Raw genomic sequence first — 20,641 nt, forward strand, 5'->3', positions numbered from 1 at the left:
AATTATCTAAACTAGTAATTTAATCATAGATCATAGAGATAGGATTTTATACTGCTATGATCTACAATAATTCCTGAATTATTTCTGTACTGAATATCAAAGTCATAAAACTAAGAAATACAGGATGTATTTCTACTGTCCATGTCAGTTCTATGTCAGTGTTAAGTTCTGGTTTCAGAAGTATAAATGCAACTTCTACTGGAATATTTGCAGTGGTGAAACCATTACTTGTGCTGTAGAAATTAAAAATTAGTCATGAAAGAGGTTAAATCCTGGTAAGTTTTAACCTGCCATTCATGTCTCATTATTCCGTTTATGTGTATGTAATTGTTGGCTTCTAGACTACTTGGTACTGTTTCATTATTAGTTTTTAACATAAAATTTAAATTAAGATTGACAGTCCAAAAGTAAGGAAAGTAAGGAAAACAATGAAGAGTCTGAAAACAGTGCATCCCACTGAACATTTAATGTCAGTAGTGTCTTCAAAGAAAGAATATTTTACAGTGTAAAAAAGTTGTTGTTTGTAGAGCCTCTCTTTACAAATTCTTTTTTTTTTTTTTTTTTTTTACTATTTATAGATCATACTTTAACAGAGCAACTCTTTATTACAATTATTTTGATTTTTTGGTATAATGATCAGTCATTAAACACAATGAATATAATTTTATATATAAATTGCAGGACGTTTTTTTTTTTCTACCTTACTGTTTTTTTATGCAATGGCAAATTTGTTTTAATTTACACACAGCAGATGCTTTCATTTCTTGACATGTTTAATGGATAGGAACTTAGCTAAGAGCTGATTCCCTCTCATGACTGAGAGGCATAACAAAGTATGCTTTTTGTCACAGCCTATTTGGTAAAGTATATATGTTTTAAGATCATTGTGACTGTCAGAAAAAGACAGGAAAACATAGGTGTGCAGTTGTTCTATGACCTTCAGACTTGGTCACACTGGGGCACCTGGCCATCACTCTCAGAGTGAACAACAGTGAGAGCATGAGAGATTGCACAGCCCCACAAGTAAACAATTACAGATCTGGCATAAAGCCAGTTGTGTTTCTAAGGGTATGAAAGTGGAACCCTCTTGTAGCCAAATCCAAATCATCACTAATGGATGGATGCAATGCATAAGAACTTTCCCAGTTACTTGAGACTCCTGGAATCAGCTGCAATGGGGCTTCCCAGCTTTAGATGTGTGCCTGGATGATGAAGATAAGGTGGTAATTGGTGATGGGTTTCTTCTTTATCACTGCTCTTTCTATCCAGTAATGGTTTGATGCATTGCTGACTTTCTTCAGTACTTTAGTTGCACCTCTCTTTGATTTCCTTTCTTGTGCTTATTTACTATATACATAGAGATACATACCTGACTCCTGTTAGTGTGCCTCTTTGCTTTAGTGTGCTTATTTGCTTTAAGGTGCTTGTTTAATAAACTGTGCATGTTAAACAGCTAGTTTTTAACACGTTAAAAACCTAGTGTATGGTTATTTTGTTGTGTACCCCACCTGTCAGCAGAACAACATGAGAACTAAATAACTTCTGCATTATTGTAAAATTAGAAGTTTCTCTGTAGATAAGAAATTACTATTAGTCTATATAATGTTAAACCTTGTGAAAATCAGTTACAGAGTAAAAAATATTATTTTGAGGTTCAAGTCCCTGGTTTATATGGGTTTTGTTTGTTTTTTCTTTTTTTTTTAGTGAGATAGCGGGAGCATGCAGAAAAAAAATGTTACAAATTCATTAAGAACAGAAAGAATAAGTTCTTCCTAGTCCATCTGTTGGGATGGAGTCAACAAAATAATTTCTCATTTTGAAAAGGCAAATGTTCAGCTAAGACTGTGAATGTCGTTTATATTCCATTTCTTTTCCATGCTCTTGCAGACCTTGGGACTGAATAAATATGACAAAAATTGTTGATGACCTATACTATAAACTAGTGAAAGAAAAGCATAAGGAAATGGGAAGACCTTATCCAGTGTATTTGTGACTGAAAATTACAGCATTTCTGCAATTAAGGAAAAATCATGTGTTACCTATACCAACATTAAGCAGGTAAAATTTAATTTTTGGTCTACATTAGTTGTTCTAATTTCTTCTGTTGGGAGGGATAAGGACTTCTGAGAGATGATTTATCCTAAAATATGTCTAGTACTGGTGGGAAGACACATTTCTCTTTCTCTTGATTATGTGGGGGGGCTACATGATCAGCTTAAACCACCTGCCAACTTTTAGTCACGTGTAGTTAAGTTAGATGAATTCTGCTGAGAGATTATTATTAAGTGGCATACAGTTAAGCATCTGGGGAAGCTGTAATGTATAGGAATATTTTTGTGTTTTCCCTATTTTATTCCTTATAAGAATCTTCCTACCAGTCACTGAGAATTGATTCAAAACTGGTTTCTGCTGATCTAGTTCTGCAAAATAATACAATATGGCTAAATAACAGAAGATTCCTGCTCTTGAAGTCCTCAAATGATGACAAAGTTATCTTTTTTATGCTGGATTCTTTTTGATTGCTTTAACTGTATGTAAAGCATTTTTTGGTTTTGGAAACTTTTTCATGGAATTCAATGACACAATTAGAAAATAATGGCTTATGAAAAATAATTAGGGAAAATGTTGATATAATAAACTGTATTCTTTCTAGAGCCACACAGGGAGACACTAGCAAGCACATGCATGGTATAATACATCGTCATTATCCTGAAAGAGTTAAGTCTATGTATAAGGTCAATCCATAATATGAAGCTATTAAAAAGTTAATATAGATAAACCCTTTAATCCAGGATATGTAGAGAAAACCTGCAGAGGCAAGGCAGCTAATTTTTAAATGTTAACCTGGATATTATGCTGGTAAAAATTCATTAAAGAAATAAATAAGGCTAGACAGGGCAAACATGTCAATGAACACTGATATTCGCTCATGTAAATCATCTATTTTTTTTTCATTACAATGTCATAACCAGAGCAAAAAGCAAACAGTTCTGGATCAGAAGAGTTGTGTGAAATAAATATTAAAAAGGTTATGATTTGATTTTTGAAATAAAACTTTCATTGTAGCAATATGATTAGAAAAATGTTAATAGTGGGAGGGTTGCATCATGTTTTTAGGGCATTTTGCTTTGTTTTTTTCTGTAAAAAAAAACACTAATTCAGCATTTGTGTACAGTACCTAACTTTTTCAAAAGAAAAGTATCCCACAAAAACATATGGTGTAAGGGAGTGATTATAAGGAGTCAGCTGAAAGTTTAAGCACTTTTTGTATCCCTGAACTGAATAACCTATCAGAGCCTTTCATCCCTAAGGGAGTTGGTGTGTCAAGATAGGAAATAATACTTAGTAATATAGATGATTAATTTTCCTGAAACAGAGGCTGGTATTTCCAAGGTCAGAAATAAGGACCTTCTTAAAACTAAGAATTCTGACAGAAGATTTTTTAATTTATTTATTTATTTTTAATTATTTATGTAAGGTAAAATCTTGAATGAATGGTATTGTAACAAAAGGGCAATCTAGCCCTCTATTATTACTGTATTCTTGAATAATGTTCTAGTCATAAGCAAGTGTGAGAAATACCCTAGGAATGTGTAAGGGAAGAAATCATGCAACATGTCTAGTTCCTAGACTCATGGGTAGTTTATATATTTTAACAGGATATTTTGTCAGAGATGTATATAACTGTTTTACACTTAGAAAATATCTTCTAGAACTTTTCTGACAGCATATGTTCTTGAGGAAGGATGCTAGGAAAAATTAAACTCAGCACATATTGCTATTTACATTTCATTTGCCAATGTGCAATGGTGCTGGGTTTGTTACTAATATTTGCACCACCCCCACTGACACTGATAACAAAATAACTTGTAAAATCTCTACTTCTGTGAGCCTTGGTAAAACTGTGATGGGAAAAGACTCCTTTGTCCCACATGGGAGCCACCTCTTGCCACTAGAGTACTGTGCATGGTAGAACCTAAAGATTTCCATGGGTCTAGGTTTAAACAAGCAGTCCTGGAGTTGTGCCACTTTGGCATACCTCCAGTGGTGTTCATGATATGTTTGCAGAGTACTGTGTCCAGTAGATGGCAATATATATATCCTGGTGGTTGAAAATTTATCTTGCAAAAGTATGTTTCCTTTGACATGAAGATGCAGAAGTGATTTCCTGTTTTCTTTACTGTAATTTTGCTTTGACATCTAAAAACAACAGCACTTTGAAAGAACAAAAGGTTTTAGGTTTACTGCATTGTAATTATAAAACAGACTTTAATTGTAACAATTATGTACTTTAACCAATACAATAAATGTTGTAATATAGGCATTCTTTACCTCTTCTTCCTTTTCTCTTTTTTCTGTCAGAGAAAAGAAATTATAAATTCTGTCTGAATGTGCATACCACAATGCTCTTACTCTGTCATATCAGCTTCTAAAAGTACTGCATACAGTTTCAGGCACCTGTAGGAACAATTTATTTGGAGTATATGAGTCCTATTTTGGAGATTCTTTTGCATTTACTGACTTAGAGACATGATCAAACTTGAAATGTAGTCAGAAAAAAAGTTAATTCAGCTGTTTTTTCAGATAAGCATAATAATTCAGCCCAGGGTTTAGCTTCATGACTTGTGGCTATAGAAAAAGGCTCCACTTCAACATTTAGAAGAAACTAAATATGAGGTAGATCCTCATCAAATTGGCAGAATTCTGCAGGATTGGAAATTACATTTCCCACTGTTTAACAGGACTTTATATTCTGAAAGCTCTTGTGGTCAAATTAAATCTTCAGGAAAAAAAAAAGATTCTGTGGAAAAGAAATGATTGGTAGAACTCCATTAGAGAAAGGTAAGACTTCATCAGCAGCAGGCACACAGAGAACATCTTGAGCAGACTGAACCTGTGGTGTGACAGATGCAGAACAAACATAGTGAATATTTATTCAAATAATATAAGAAGTCCCAAATCCACTTTTAAGATCAACTAATATGTATCATCTTGCACACTCATGACAAGCGTTTATTCTCTGTTATTTGATTAGCATTATAGACACTGTAAATAGGTACTCTTCAGGTTTTGTAAACAAAGAAGATTCTCAAATAAACTCACATTCTTTTAGTTCAGAACTATTGTCATGGGAAGCCAGATTTATATCTGCTACATTCATCTGAAGCTGTGGATCATGGAATAAGGACAGCAGATTTTGATTCTTACTTCATCTTGGTTATATCTTTTGTAAACAAAAGATTATATTAACTTCCCTTATGGAATAATCTTCACAGTGACTTTGAAAACACTGCATTCTTCATTCTAGACTTGCATTCTCTTGGTCTAAAAACTTGTTATGGGTTCCAAACTCCCTGGAAAGTACTTACTGCTGAAAATACCTCTGTTCTGTTGAGACATTTTAGAATTTAGCTGTACAATCTCAGATCATTTTGTGTGATTACTCACCATTTTCAAATCGGTTTTAGACAGTAAGAGAAAACAGTGTTATTTCACCTAATTTCAGTAATAGAATTAGTTCCCTAGAGGATGATAAAAGTTTAATGGCATAAAGATTCATTTTGTGATTGTAGTGTGTGCAATTGTGTCAGATCAACAGTTATAGCAATGAGGAAAAGTCAAGCTATGAATGCCTATGAGCAGGATCAATAGAAAAATACATTATCTTCTCTCTGAATATAGTACTACTTTGCATTAAGTTTTCTGTAGAAAGTATTTTTGTGAGAGACAAAGGAGCACTTAGAAAGGAAAAAACCACCAATGTGTTTTCTGATATTTCTCCATTCAGTGTGTGACAAATAAAATCCAGAGAATGCAATAACAGAATGCACTTTATCAACCTTAAATCATGGACCATATATACCAGTTGTGTATAATGTTCATAAATCCATGATCATAATGAGTTGCACTCCTCTCATGATGGTTTAATGACAATGGTGCATACAGGTGAATCAATATGATTACATATTTTGCTGTAATTATTTTACATACCTCTTGTTAACAGCTCATTTAAATTTGTCTTTCATTTTAGTTGTGCTTGAAGCCATGAAAGCTGAAATCATGTTTGATCTTTTATGCCATTTCATTTTACTCTTTGCTCAATTGCATGAGTCTGGCATCAGTTTGTTCATGCAATGCTAAAGCCTACGTGTTCTTATAGCCCTTCAAGGAGTAGACTTTTATACTGAGAAGCACTGCTACTTCCTTGTAGATTAAGTGGTTGTTACTAAAATTCAGTATTCCCAATTCAAGTACCAAACCATGGAACTGAACCCACTGAACCCACTGCTCTGAGTGAATCAAATACACAACCATATTGGCTTTCCACTAAAGAACAACATGTAAGTCATGAACAATCTGCTTGTGTTCGGAAATGTATAAACATGTGTTAATTGTTGACAACTATGGAAAGGAAGCAATACTAAGACCTGGTATGGTTCTTCTCCAAAAAACACACTTCGGGAGCTGGAGATGTGATCTTCGAGTGTAAGAGAAGATTAAATCTCTGAATGAAACCCTGTATCATGTGTTATGCTGCATTTTCCCAAGGACCCCATAATTTGAAATCCCAAAAATGAATTACATACCTGAATGCCATATATGCACAAAATCACGAAATCACAGAATGGCTGAAGTTGGAAGACACAGCTAGATATCATCTAGTCCAAACCCTTGACTCAGAGTAGCATCACCAGGAGCACATTGCCCAGGACCACGGTCAGCTCAGTCCTGAATATCTCCAGGGTCGGAGACTCCACAAACTCTCTGAGCAGCCCTTTCCAGTGTTTGATCACAATCACAATAACAAAAAAATCTTTTCCTTATGTTTAAATTTAATTTAATGCGTTTCGGCTTGTGACTGTTGCTGCTTCTATTTCCACTGGTTAACACTGAGAGAGGCCTAGCTTCATCTCCATCTTTCCTCTCTACAGTCAGATATTTATATGCAGGCTGTATTCAGGAAGCAGATACTGTAAAAAAAGCAAGGTCTGAAGTGGACTTACATATACCCTTTCATTATGTCACTTGAAAGAGCTACTATATTGATAGTGATGTCAGACAGAAAAGATTGAATAACATCCTGAAGCTTTTGTTTTCTGTGCTCCTCTTGTTCATAGAGGTACCTCTGTGGTCCTTCTAGAAATATCTGATGAAAACATTCCAAGAGACAGTAGCATGTTAGAATAACAGTCAGTTATTTCACTTGAAGACAGACAAGAAGACTTCCCCTTCTTTTACTAGGCAAACTTCCTTTAATGTCACAGTAAGTTTTGTCTGAGAAATGATCAAGTGACCTCTCTAAGAATTAGACTCTGGCATAAATGTCAATTTAGTGTTTTAAACAATGTAATTTTTAATTTCCTTTTTAGTGATTGAATTGACATTAAATCCACCTTAAGGATAATTCAAGTAGGTCATTGTTGCGAACTCTTTAGAAGATAAGACTAAGTGCAGTCTGTGATCTAGGCTGAAAGCAATAAAACGGGGTGCAATAAGGCAAGTGGTTAATATAAAGAGTTATTAATTCATCATGAAGGTGAACTGGATAGGCAAGAGTTTGAGAGAGAAGAATATGGAAATTTCAGTGTTCGTGTAAATAAATTCTACTCCGATACGGTACTAGACAATAATATGAAGAGGTAAATGTTTAATTGGCTTATAATAAAAAAGAAACATATTTTAAACAAAGTTGAGGTAACTGTTCAACAACTTATTCTGGTAGATTCTTACTGTAGGGAAAGAAAATCTACCTAAGCATTGGCTCAATGTTTCCCCATTTCATATTTAACAGCAGATTAGTTTCAGAATATGGCATCTGGACTAACATTCTAGTTGCCTTTTAAAATAACAGGCATAAACTAGAAAAAGTACAGAAGCAAAAAATAAAATATGCTGAAAGGCATGCAAATTGGTGTCTATGGAAAAAACCTTAGAAAAATTATGCATACAAGAATACTGAAAATGCATTAAAATCAGATATGAAAATTGTTCTTCCTTGCTACATTATAAAGTAGTCAAAAACAAGTGGAAATGGAGGTGCGAGTGAATTTAAGATACAGCATAAGTGACTAAAATTATATACTTACTTCACATGAAGGCAAATACCGAAAAGGATTATTCAGATACTGAAAAGAAGTCACAATTGCTTTGTCAAACATGATACATCAAGACTCCTTTCACTCCTACGGAGATACAAATACATTTTCATGACAAGTCCTAAGAAAACATGGAAATTAAAAGAAGCCTATTACTTTGTGTCCAAAATTTGGCAGCAGTGCACTTTGCCTTGTGGAATTTTCTGAAATTTGAAAATATCTCTGGCCTTTGCTCAGAAGCTGACTTTTCTTGGAAATGGAAAAAACATTATATCCTTAAGTATGGATTCTTGACAGGTGAAAGTGTTTGAACTATTTATAAAATCAGCATTCTGAGTTTAGTACATCGCTTTCAATCCTTGGGTTCTTACCAGATTATCTAATTACAAGTAGTTTACTGCTTCGTTTGTGGGATTCAAATGTCCCAACACTGCATTTAAGTTTAGATTTTTTTTGTTTCTCATCTGTATTTCTCATGTAGTAAAGTACGGCATAATAACTGGAGTCAAAACTAAAGGGTATTCTACCCCTTAGCCTGAAATAACTAGAACTTCTTGTGAATCTGATAAGGTTTGAAATAATGGATTGAGGATTCATGTTAATTCAGTGTACCAAACTGAAAAGCTGTTCACTGACTTTCTTGACTAGATCTACTTTGAATATAATAGGAGCTTAGCCATCACTTAGCCATCACTTGGAGACACCAAAGGAAAAAGTGACTTAAGCTGTGAACTCAACACCTTTCATGGAACATAAATGCTTTTATGTGAAATTAGAGCAAATAATAAAAGTACCATCAGAGGATGTGAGTGATATACAAATCCAATCAGCTGTTAACCTCAGTTGTTGAAGAAAAGTAGGTAGAGTGCTGATAGCAATACAGAGGACCAGGCAACCGGGAAAAAATTGAGCACAAAGTGGTGAAAGGACAAGAAAAGAGGGAGAGGTAGGTGATGGATGGAAACTTTTGACCTTTCTCTGAGGCCTGAGCCTTTTCTGTAGAATTGTTTGTATAGCAATAATAGAACCAAACAATGTCATGAACACTATCACATCATTAATGCTGCTTCAACTTATGGCAGTCATCATTTCTGTGAAAAATGTTTTTCCACCCCTTCTCCTGTGCATCAAGCTGATACTTCCCTCTCTCCATTCTTACAAATCTGATTTTCCTTTGCCTATGAGTCTGAGGTTTTCTTAGTGTTTTGGGATAGCAAAAATCTCCCAGTATATCTACATTCCAGTTTTTCATGACAGTTGCATCAGATGATCACACTCTCTTGTTACAGAAGGAAGCTGCTGAAATATGGTCTGAGCAGCCATATTTCCATTAGTGATAGTCACTGCCCTGTATAAGGAGTTGTCTGGGCTAATTGCTGGTAGATAATCAACACTGATGACCACAACTGCTCTGTGAAGTGATCAGTGACAAACACATATCCCAGTCACGGGTAGTCTTTTGGAATGCATCAGCAGAGATTTAGTTATGGTTACTTAAAGTCCTCTGAGGCACATGCTGAAGCAAAGAGCTGTGAAGCAAAACAGCTGAAGCCCCTACCTGCTCATTCTGCCCCATTGTTGAAGGTTACTGCCATCATAGAAAAAGCTGACAGCAGTGAATCTGCACTCATATTTCAACAATTGCCATTCACAAGCTGATTTGTGAGGGCAAACTCTACAGCTGAGTATGGATTGATAACTTTAGCAGCTGAAGTATTGACTGTTGTGATCAGCAACACCTTAAACCATTGCAGCTAAATCCAGGAGTGACTTAACTTCATAAAGCTTAAAGCTATAATTTTGAAATTTATTACACACTGTGCCCCGAAATTGTCTTATGAAACTAGAATAATGTGAAGGTAGGCATTCACACAATGTCAGATTTCCAAATTAAAAGGATTTCAACTTTTAAAATTCATCATCTTAACATTGTGCTTATAAGCACCATCTTAAAATGGTGCTTATAAGAAAAATTGCAGAAAAGAACAAGAAGAATGAGCAGAGTTCTTGAAAACGCGACCTCTAAAGAAAGGATAGGATTTGAAGAAAAAAAATGACTGGAAGGGATGTAAAATAGCACTCTTTGATATGCAAAAAGTAGTTCAAAGAAGAAAGGAATAATCTGTTCTCTATGTCAGCCTTGGATAGAACAAGAAGTAATGGTCTTAAATTAGAGCAAAGGAAATTTAGATTATGTATTACGAAAAGATTTTCAACCATAAATCATGGAAAAGGACTGTCTAGGGAGACTGTGGAATTATCATTACTGGAAGTTTTTTAGAACAGTCTGGGCAGGCAACTTTCAAGGCTGAATAAGGTGGAGGTGATCTTGTCCTAGGAAAGAATGATAAACTGGAATTTCCTTCGAGACCTATTTTCTTTGATGCTGGAATGTCTAATACATCACACGAACTTAAGTACAATTTAACAGAAAAAAGCCAAAACAGTGGCCAAACAATGAAGGACATACTGTTTTACTGACCAACAGGTTATACTGAGACTGATTTACTACTATGCTTTGAAATGAATGACTTATTAATAGCTTTGCCTTATTTAGCTGGGGAACAAATTGAATGATTCAGAAATAACCAAAGTGATAGTTTCTTGCCTTTAAATTTATTTTTTTTAAAACTCTTTTCTGCATGTATTGGATCATGATGGCTTATGAGAGAAAATACCCTCTCCACTTCCCTTTGTGATTAGCCCTTAAGTACCAGCAGTCTACATAACTTGTATACAAGGGCTTCCACCGCTTTGGTTATCCAAATAATTTCTGAATGGTATACAGATACTACCTCAACTGCCCAATATGTCATCTTATGTATACAAACAATCTAGCATGGGCTGGGGGCTGATCTATCAGCGTTGATGTTACTTAAGCAAATTAAGACTGGGAGTTTCTGGTTACAGTCACAAGCCAGACCTGAGAATGTTAAAAAAATTCTATTTACATTTTTCAGATATGGGTGGTCATTTGTCTCATGAAAATTTACTCTGAAAGAGCTCTCTCTCTGCTGGATTTTGCCAGTTTATATCCACATTATGTTGTATACCAGATCTGTCTGAAGTGAAGTCTAAGACATGCCAGTAGCCTGCAACAAAACCTGCCCTTCACAACGTGTTACAGGAGAGGCTCTTACTGAGGTAATAGTTAACACTGAACATTTCATTATGAGGTTATAAAGATAACCTCATAATTTAGCTCAAATACTGTAAAGGTTAATGGTTTATTAGGATAATGAGCTCCACTAAAGGTCATATCAGGTAAACTCATAAAAACAAACAAGTTAAAACAGAATTATAGAATCACAGAAGCATTGAGGTCAGGAGCCTCTGAAGAACACCTGGTCCAGCCCCTTTGCTTAAAGTAAGGTCATCCAAAGCAGGTTGCTCTGGAGAGTGCCCTTTGAGTTTTCTAAGGACAGAGGCTCAGCAGCCACTCTAGACTTCTATTCCCTTAGTGTGTGCTGAGCCACACTGTAAAGAAGTTTGCTGTTTTGACATATAAGTGGGATTTTCTGTATTTTGGTTTGTGACTGTTGCCCCTTATCTTTTCACAGATGAAACCTGAGAAGATTTGGATCTTACTTAGTCCCCCCTTAGGTACTTGTACATATTGATAACATTCATACTGAAGTCTCTCTTTTCCATGCTGAACAGTCCCAGTTCTCGCAACCTGTCATTGCATGTCAGATGCTCCAATTGCCTTACCATCTTCATTGCTGTTTGCTGGAGCATTATGTCATAGAATCATACAATGGATAAGGCTGGAAAGGACTTTAAGATCATCTAGTTCCAACCACCCCTGCCATGGGCTGGGACACCTCCCACACCAGGTTGCTCAAGACCCTGTCCAACCTGACCTTGAACTTCCAGGCCAACTTCAAGGGATGGGACATCCACAGCTTCTTTGGGCAACCTGTTCCAGTGCCTCACCACTCTCACAGTAAAGAACTTCTTCTTCATATCTAGCCTAAATCTCCCCTGTTTGAACCCATTACCCTTGTCCTATCGCTACTGTCCTCAATAGACTCCCTCTCCAGGGAGCCCTGGACTAGAAACAGCACTCTATGCGTTCAGCAAAGAGTATGGCAAGTGTCTCATTTCCAAAGTATTCCCAAATCCACAGCTGCTTCTGCCACAGTCCAGGCATCTCGGTAGAGAGCTGCATCTCAGAGGTGAACTGAAAACATGTGTAACAGCCATTGTCTGCTAGACCCTGCATCAACAGAGCTGCTGCCAGCAACAGGAATTGCTGCAGACACTGTTTGGGGAAATAAAGGGCAAACAGGAGAGACAGCTTTGGAATTTGGATGACTGATATGGGTGACTGACTCGGCCTAAGGACAAAATGCCAGAGGCTTTTTTTAGCTGATGATTCTGAATGCAGGGAGGCAAGTCTCTCCCTCCAATCTAAGTTGCCCTTTTCCTCTCACAGTCTGTGTCATTTCTGGATAATTTAAGCAGCTTCTCACTCAGATCCTCTGTCAGCTAGTGAAAAGTTACCATCTGCCCTGTAGAAGAACTTGGAAATCTAATGGAAAATCCCCCTGAATGTCAAGCTGTGTACATAGTCTGCATTGCAATGTTTATCTGAGAGATTCACAGTCGTTTCTGAGGATACGGACCTTCAGGGTTGTATTTTCCACCTTTTGTATTATTTTCACTTGCACGCACAAATACTTCACATGCAAAGGTTTGTCTCTTCCCGTCCTCTCCCCTCAACTCCACTATACATTTTAATGTTGCTATCAGTTGCATATGCAGGTGACGTAATTTTTAATTTTTCATTAGTGTTAATGGAACCACAAAACTGTCCATACTGTTTCTGCCACCAGAACCCACAGCTGCTTATCAGGTAAGGGCAAGTGTAAAGCTGCTCAAGGGCAGACAGGAGTTGGGCTATGAAGTTCCAGCCAATTTTCTACATAAGACTTTCAGCCTTGGATCACCACTGGGCTTGAAGCAGAAAAATTAATAAGTAGATAATAAAAAAATACATATATTAATGAAATGGAATTACATGACTTTGGTGTGAAATGCATTGAAGAGGCTGCACAACTAATTGACTTAATATGGTACTATCACATCACTCCTAATAATATCTCTGTATTAGCATTACTTTTTTTTTGAATGTCTGTAATTCAGACTTCATCATGTTCTTTAAACTTAAAGAAAAATGCTTATGTGAATTATTTTTGCCTGAAAAGCTGCTATTGTGCATAAGCAATCACCAAAAAGAATCACAAGGAACTTAGTGTAAGGCTTTAGTGCATCTATGTGGCAGCACAATGACGTGATAGATTATAATGGTTCTGTGGTAAATAATACAGCTTAAAATTAGACATTAAAACCAATGTAGCTGTCTCAGTTCACTGAGTGTTTAAAATTATCTCATCTCTCATTTACTTCCATCAAATGTGTTTTTCTTCTTTTGAGTTTAGCATTCGGAGGCAGGGAAATCCAAAATTATTTCACAGTAAAATAATATTAGAAGTCTTCATTAAAGTGACATCAATCTATTTATACCCTGCACATCAATATGATTCATGAACCTTTAACTGTTATTACATACATTCACCAAGAAGTCTAGCCTAAGTTTTGCTTCTGATGTTTTCTTTATTAATGGAAGGCATCCCTAAAGCACTAAGTATTGCATTTCATTCATAAGAATGAAAATATTGGGGGTGCCTGTAATTTCACAGCAGAGACGAGGAGTAAAGAAAGATGCTTGTCTGTGTTTAAATTTTGGGGTGCTTCACCTCCAGTAACTTTACATACTTTGTCCAACCAAACAATTGCTGCTATTACTAACTTCCCTTCTGAATATACTGTTTAAAAATGGTTCCCTTGTCAGTAAGTATAACAGAGGCTCACTTCTTGAATGTTAGCAAGTTATACTGTGAAAATGTGAAAAAAATGCATACAGGAATTTTCTATCAAAAAGAGATATTAAAAATATCTGGGGTTATCTCTAGTACCATACCGTGATTCCAATGAGACCAGTTCTATCTATTGGATATACTTAAGCTGTTTATGGACACCACAGAAGAAAAACAGAGTGTGAAGTTACAGCAGACATGGAAAGTTTTGAAAATGTTCCGTAAGTAATTGTGGCCCATTGACCTCAAAGGTGAGGGCTTATATCTATATCTGTTTGTACAGCTGATAGGGCTGGTCCTGTTTATGCTGCTGGTCAGCTGTACATGCTGATATGTTCCATTACACTGCAACATGAGATCTCATGGAATGACTTTTTTCTGTCAGAATTCCCTTCAGATTGAGGATGCCATCCGTTTTCCAGGTAACAGAAGTGGAACACTTGGTGGAGATGGTCTATTGCTTATTAAATCATACTTGTCCCACAAAATATCTAGTGCTCTAGAGAAGCACTCATGTTCTTACACAGTGTAGAAAAGTGAAGCTTACTAGTGCTGCTGGAACCAGGAGCCCTAAATTATGCTGTTCTGTAGGAAGTCCTCCCTCAGATACTTGTTTTCTCAAAATAATTGCTCTTGATCATCACCTATTTTTGTGACAGGGAGAAGTACCTTGTAGCAACCATGTGATGTTTTCAGTGCAAATAAAGGTATCTACAGAGTTCCAGCGCTGTCTGGGTTTGGTTTTTTTTTTTTTTTTTGCTACTTGCAAGACTTACTAAGTACAGAGCTCTCTTTGTGAGCAATTGTGGAACAACTGTAACCAGTTTTGGAGCTCAGACACAAAAGGAGTATGTACTGGTTTCATTAGACTTTTCCAAAAAAAGAATTCTAGTAAAGGTTTCATTTTGTGTTATAGAGTAAAAAGGCCTTTGGATGTAATACTCGTCAAGGGTAAAATGTGAGGTAATTGTACAGGTTTTATTCCCTAATATTTTTTTTTTCAGAGATACCTAACATTCTTACTCATTAGAAGTTATTTATGTTTTAAACCAACCACATTTTTACCAGACTAATTCAAGCAATAAAATCTGCCTCTATTTTTATAGTAAATCAATGCTTGCAATAGTAAATAAAAACAAATCACCTACCACAGTATGTATTACTATGGTAGAAATGGTAGAAATCTATTCTACCTCTCCATCATGAATCTTTAGAATTAAACTCTTTCCTATTTGTTAAATATTTGCATTCAAAATCAATTAATTTTACTGCCTTTATTTTTAATTTTTGCATTATGAGTTGCATATACACCAGCAAGAAAAACGTTGACCTTGTGGTACGCTAATAGAGTAAAACTACTGTAATAAATTTAGTTCATAGTACCAAGATCTATTTATTATTGGCATACTCACAGTTGCTACTATATGCTGGTCTCTGTGAAAATTCCTCTTGCAAACACAGTTTTTCAAGATGTCATACCTCAACTATAAAACTCCATTGTGGTTTAAAATTTGGCATAAAAAATGTAGATTAATTCTGTCTTATAAAAAAAAAATCCATGTCAAAATCTTAGAACAATCCTGTCTTTTTTTTTTTAAAAAAGCGCATCTTGGGGTGTGGGTGTTTGGTTTGAGAGGTTTTTGGGTTTGATTTTGCTTGAAAATATAAATGGTGCAATCAGAAAAATTTCCATGGTGATAAATATTTTTCTTCTCGAAAGCATTAAAAGAATATTAACATGAACAAATGAAACTCAGCATTGTGTAGTTTCCTATTACTGACAAGGAACTGTAAATTTGGCAGGGTGGTTTGTAATCTGTAAATTAATTTTTCAGCTATAACTTCACAGTCTGTTATTGCCTCCTCTCATTTTTCTAATAGTATACAGAAGGCTAAATACAAACTTTTGCTACATTATCTTGGTTTTCTCTAAGCTACATTTGAACAACAATTTCATCCTCATGAACCAATTTCTAATGCTATTACACTGCATATTATGGAACCTTTGTAATGGCATACCACATAAAGCACAGTATACTCAAATCAAGAATGTCAGAGGTCCAGTAGCATAAGCACTGGGATATTATTTGCACTTTAGGGACAAATACTTAGAATAGAATACTTATAGAATCATAGAATAGTTAGGATTGGAAAGGACCTCAAGATCATCTAGTTCCAACCCCCCTGCCATGGGCAGGGACACCTCACTCTAAACCATATCACCCAAGGCTACTTAGAATATTGATTTATTCTAAATTCCATGCTTGTCAAATCTAAACCTGTGATTCTCAAATTGTTTTGTGGTTGTTGTTGTTTTCTTATGTCCCCTTTTTGAGAGATGTAAAAAGCTTTCCAGACTTATTTTTTGTATTTGCTGTTTCCTTGGTATTAGATTTAGTTTGCAGTTATTTGGTGATCTTTTCCTCTGACTTAGGCCTCTTTGTTAACTAAATCTTTAAATACCTCTATTTATTGACTCCTTGAGACTATCTGTCTTTCTCATGTTTGTTCATCTGCTGTACTTCTTTATCCTCTGCAGAACTACGAGATTAGAGAACCTGTTCTTCAAACACTATAGCTTCATACTGTATCAGGATCTTGATGTTCAGGTTCTTTCTTTTTTTTTTTATTTTCTTTTTTTTTTATTTTCTTTTTTTCCATGTTGTTACCTTTGTCAATTTTATACCTTTGCACATATCTCCACCTACTTTCTGCATATTTTTCAGACATCATAATATTCTGGCCTCAATTGTCCTCCACTGTTTTTGCTTAGCAAAGGAAATCTGGGTAGCTTGAATTCCACCCTAAAAAGTGATGGAAATGAAAATACTTGCTCTGAATCATGCATCTTCTGTCTGTGTGACTACAAAGCCACCTTTTTTAACAGACATTTTGCAAACTACAGGTGATTGTTTGGAATAAAGGCAGGGTTTGGTAGATGGGCTTCTTTCTATTTTAAAGCAGGTAGCATTTATATAATTTGCTTTTAGTTCTTACTTTGTTAGGTGCATTTAATAATCACCTAACATCACTGCAATCAGTCTGTTTCTCCAGGAAGAAACCCTGTTCTTTACCCACAGTAGGTTTGTTTAACCTCAGTGTGATAACTTAAGGCTGACTCACTGTTAGGTGCCACAGATCAATCAGACATGGTTATGTTGCATCAAAGTGACTGTGATGTTTTCAACTATGCATAGAAAAAATATGACTTGGTGTAATTCCATAGAATATTAATCATTAACAACCTGACCCAACATTAAAATGTGAAAAAGCCCTGTTGTACATTTGTGACGGTTTCAGGTGCTGTTTATGCTTTTTTCAAGAAACCATCATGTAGGAATGACATAGATGTATAGAAAATTAATATTGTCTCTGTAGTATGAAAGATAGTTTTGTTGCCATAGAGGCAGAAGTAATCTCTGTAGCTCTTTGTTTGTTACTGAGGAAAGATGAGTTAAAATGTGACCAAGCATGGTCTGAGTCACCAAAGAGCAAAGGGAAAGAGGTTTGAAGAGATGCAGCTCCCAGCCCAAAAATATATTGGTGAGCCTGACTGGAGTGAGCATCCAGCTGTTCCTGAGGAGAAATGGCCTAGCCATCCCAAAACTCATAGCACGGAGCCAGCATGACTGGAGATGCTGAGGGACCGAGGCCAGAGGTGACCAAGGGATTGGTCCAGTTGCATGTGCTAAAGCATTGTGAGCTTCAGGAGCCACAGTCTCTGAGGATCCTTTCGAGTGGACAGCTAGGTACTCAGCTCTGGCATAAGGGTAATTTTGCATGTGTGTGTGAGTAAGAGTATTCCCCTGAATTCTGCTCTTTTGACTCCTACTTCAATCAGCTGTTTTTGATAAAACTAAGTTGGCTGTCGCTTGTATTTAGCTAACTCTAGGTCACACGTACAGTGCAGATGAAGAACTCTCACACAGGTATAGTTTCATTCTTGTAATATGCAATAACTTCGGCATTCAGTATTGTGGCATGGATATAAATATCTATTCATATTTGCATATATGCATATATGAATAGATTTTTATATATTTGCCGGTATATATGCAAATAATATATGAACATAAAGGCATACTCAAGCATCTAAGATCTATGTGTGAACAGTATATAAGCCAGGGGTTGAACATTTTCAAAATCTCCCTGAGGAAGAATTTAGGTCAAATTTTCACGTGCTGAAATACAGCATGCGCACATTGCACTCTGTTAATACAGGGAATTTTTCTTTTTAAAAGTAGAATGTCAAAATATTGCTGGAAGTACATCAGGGACCTTTTTCAATTTTTATTGGTTTTACTTGCTTCTAATATTTTGTGATTTTTCAGTTTCTTCTAGGATTTGTAAATGAGAACATCTACAACAAATAATCCTGTTTCCTGATTATACAGTGATTGTGCTTCCTGTTATTCTGTTCTCTACATCCATTCGCTTTTTTCATTTTGACAGCTCTTTGTGGTGCACTGTCTTTTCTATAGCACTGCTGACAGCAGAGTAGTAAAAACTACTGCCTGGCTTGCTAACTGGCACACAATTTTGTTCTGTTTAGGTTGGGATTTGTTGTCAGTTTGGCCTATTCATTTATCCTTGAGACATGCTTCTCTCACACAATCTCTTCTGCTCAGTAAACACAATTTCTTTGTAGCTCAGTTAAGAAGTGATGGGCAACTGCCTTTTTCTTAGGAGCTGGTGATGTTCCCCTTATCCTCTCGACAATGAGGTGATGTCTTTTGTTCAGAACCATTGTGACAAACTGCAGCAGAATATCCTGGGTAGACAAGAAGTGCTCAGATGCTTAACATTGCTCTTCTCTCTGCATCATGGATTGCTAACCCATGGGATTTGTTTGTCCAGGGAGGACAAACCCCTACAAATCAGAGACAGAAACTTCTACACAGCAATAATATGGGATTCCTTTTTTTTTTTTTTTTTTTTTTTCCCTGCTGAAAAAATAGTTTCTCTGTAAGAGAAAAGCTGGGATAATTGTTGTGATATAGTGTCATGACCCCGCTTCCTTTAAAATCCGAGAGAAATTACAAATGTCAGATGCACAAAAATTATTTTTAGTTAATATGTTATACCCTATGAAATTAAGCTAGGGGAGTGGCATTGAGCTTGATGTTGAATTGCAAAACAAACATGTTAAAACTGTCAACCATGAGAAAAGAGGCAGCTGCACACAGATCTTTGAATTTCTTTTTGTATCCACAAACCTGTGAGACCTCACTAGGAGTATTGTGTGCAGTTCTGGTGTCCTCAGTATAAAAAGGACATGGAACTGTTGGAACAAGTCCAGAGGGGGGCCATGAGGATGGTCAGGGGACTGGAACACCTCCTGTATGAAGACAGGCTGAGAAAGTTGGGGCTGTTCAGCCTGGAGAAGAGAAGGCTGCGTGGACACCTCCTAGCAGCCTTCCAGTATTTGAAGGGGGTCTATAAGGATGCTGGAGAGGGACTCTTCATTGGGGACTGTAGTGATAGGACAAGGGTTAACGGGTTGAAACTTAAACAGCAGAGGTTTAGATTGGATGTAAGGAAGAAATTCTTTACTGTTAGGGTGGTGAGGCGCTGGAATGGGTTGCCCAGGGAGGTTGTGAATGCTCCATCCCTGGCAGTGTTCAAGGCCAGGCTGGATGAAGCCTTGGGTGATATGTTTTAATGTGAGCTGTCCCTGCCCATTGCAGGGGGGTAGGAACTAGATGATCTTAAGGACCTTTCCAACCCTAACTATTCTATGATTCTATGATCCTATGAAATTATGAAAGTTTAGTTAGGTCCAAAGCAGAAGGAAATTCCAACAGAATTTCCATTTACTTCAATGAGAAATCATTTGTGTAGGGTTTTTTTTATTATACGTATATATATATATTGTTTTTTTTGTCTGAAGTTGGGTAATACAGCCAGCCACAACTAATGAAAACTTGAGGTTACTGCTTATAAGACATGTTGGAAAGAGATGCACAAATCAGGGCTAAAAAACAGCTGTGAAAATATAGCCTGTGCACAGGTTTGTAGAAATCACCCAAGAAAAGGCTTAATTGAATGTCAACCCTGTTTTCACTCATTTTGATTCTGACTTTGAGGTGTTTGAAGAGTTTCAGTTCATTTCGAAGCAGCTGGCACACTCACAGCTAGCTTCTGAAGCATCTGCTAAAGATGAATCCTGAAATCTGTAGTAATAACTGCCTCAGAAACCTCCAGCTTTTCCACTGGAGCCACTTCCCCTAGAAGCTGCCTATGCATCCTTAGCTTGAAGTTGTCCCCTTATCCTCATCCTGCTCCACGGCTTACTGCTGTACTACCGCCTCCTGCTTCTCATATGGGTCATTGCTAGTCTAGGTAAACAATCTGCAATTATTTCAGACAGAATGATCTCAAGAAACTTCTGGATGATGAAAGTACATTCTTTTTCTTGTTTTTTTTTTTTTGTTGTTTTTTTTTTTTTTTTTTTCCAAAGGCATAAATCTTAAAAGCTTCTTATTAAAAATTGGAATTTTGAAAACTGAGGAAATCAAAGCATTTGACAAGGAGAGCATATACCTAGAGAGTTCAGATTCATGATATTCAGGAATTTTTGTACACAGAATTTTATTTTAAATGCATGTAAGAAAAGTCTGAACATGTGTGTATGTCTCCAAGGAAAATAAACCCCAGAATAAG

This window comes from Melopsittacus undulatus, chromosome 5 (assembly GCF_012275295.1).
Source record: "Melopsittacus undulatus isolate bMelUnd1 chromosome 5, bMelUnd1.mat.Z, whole genome shotgun sequence".
NCBI classification, from domain to species: Eukaryota; Metazoa; Chordata; class Aves; order Psittaciformes; family Psittaculidae; genus Melopsittacus; species Melopsittacus undulatus.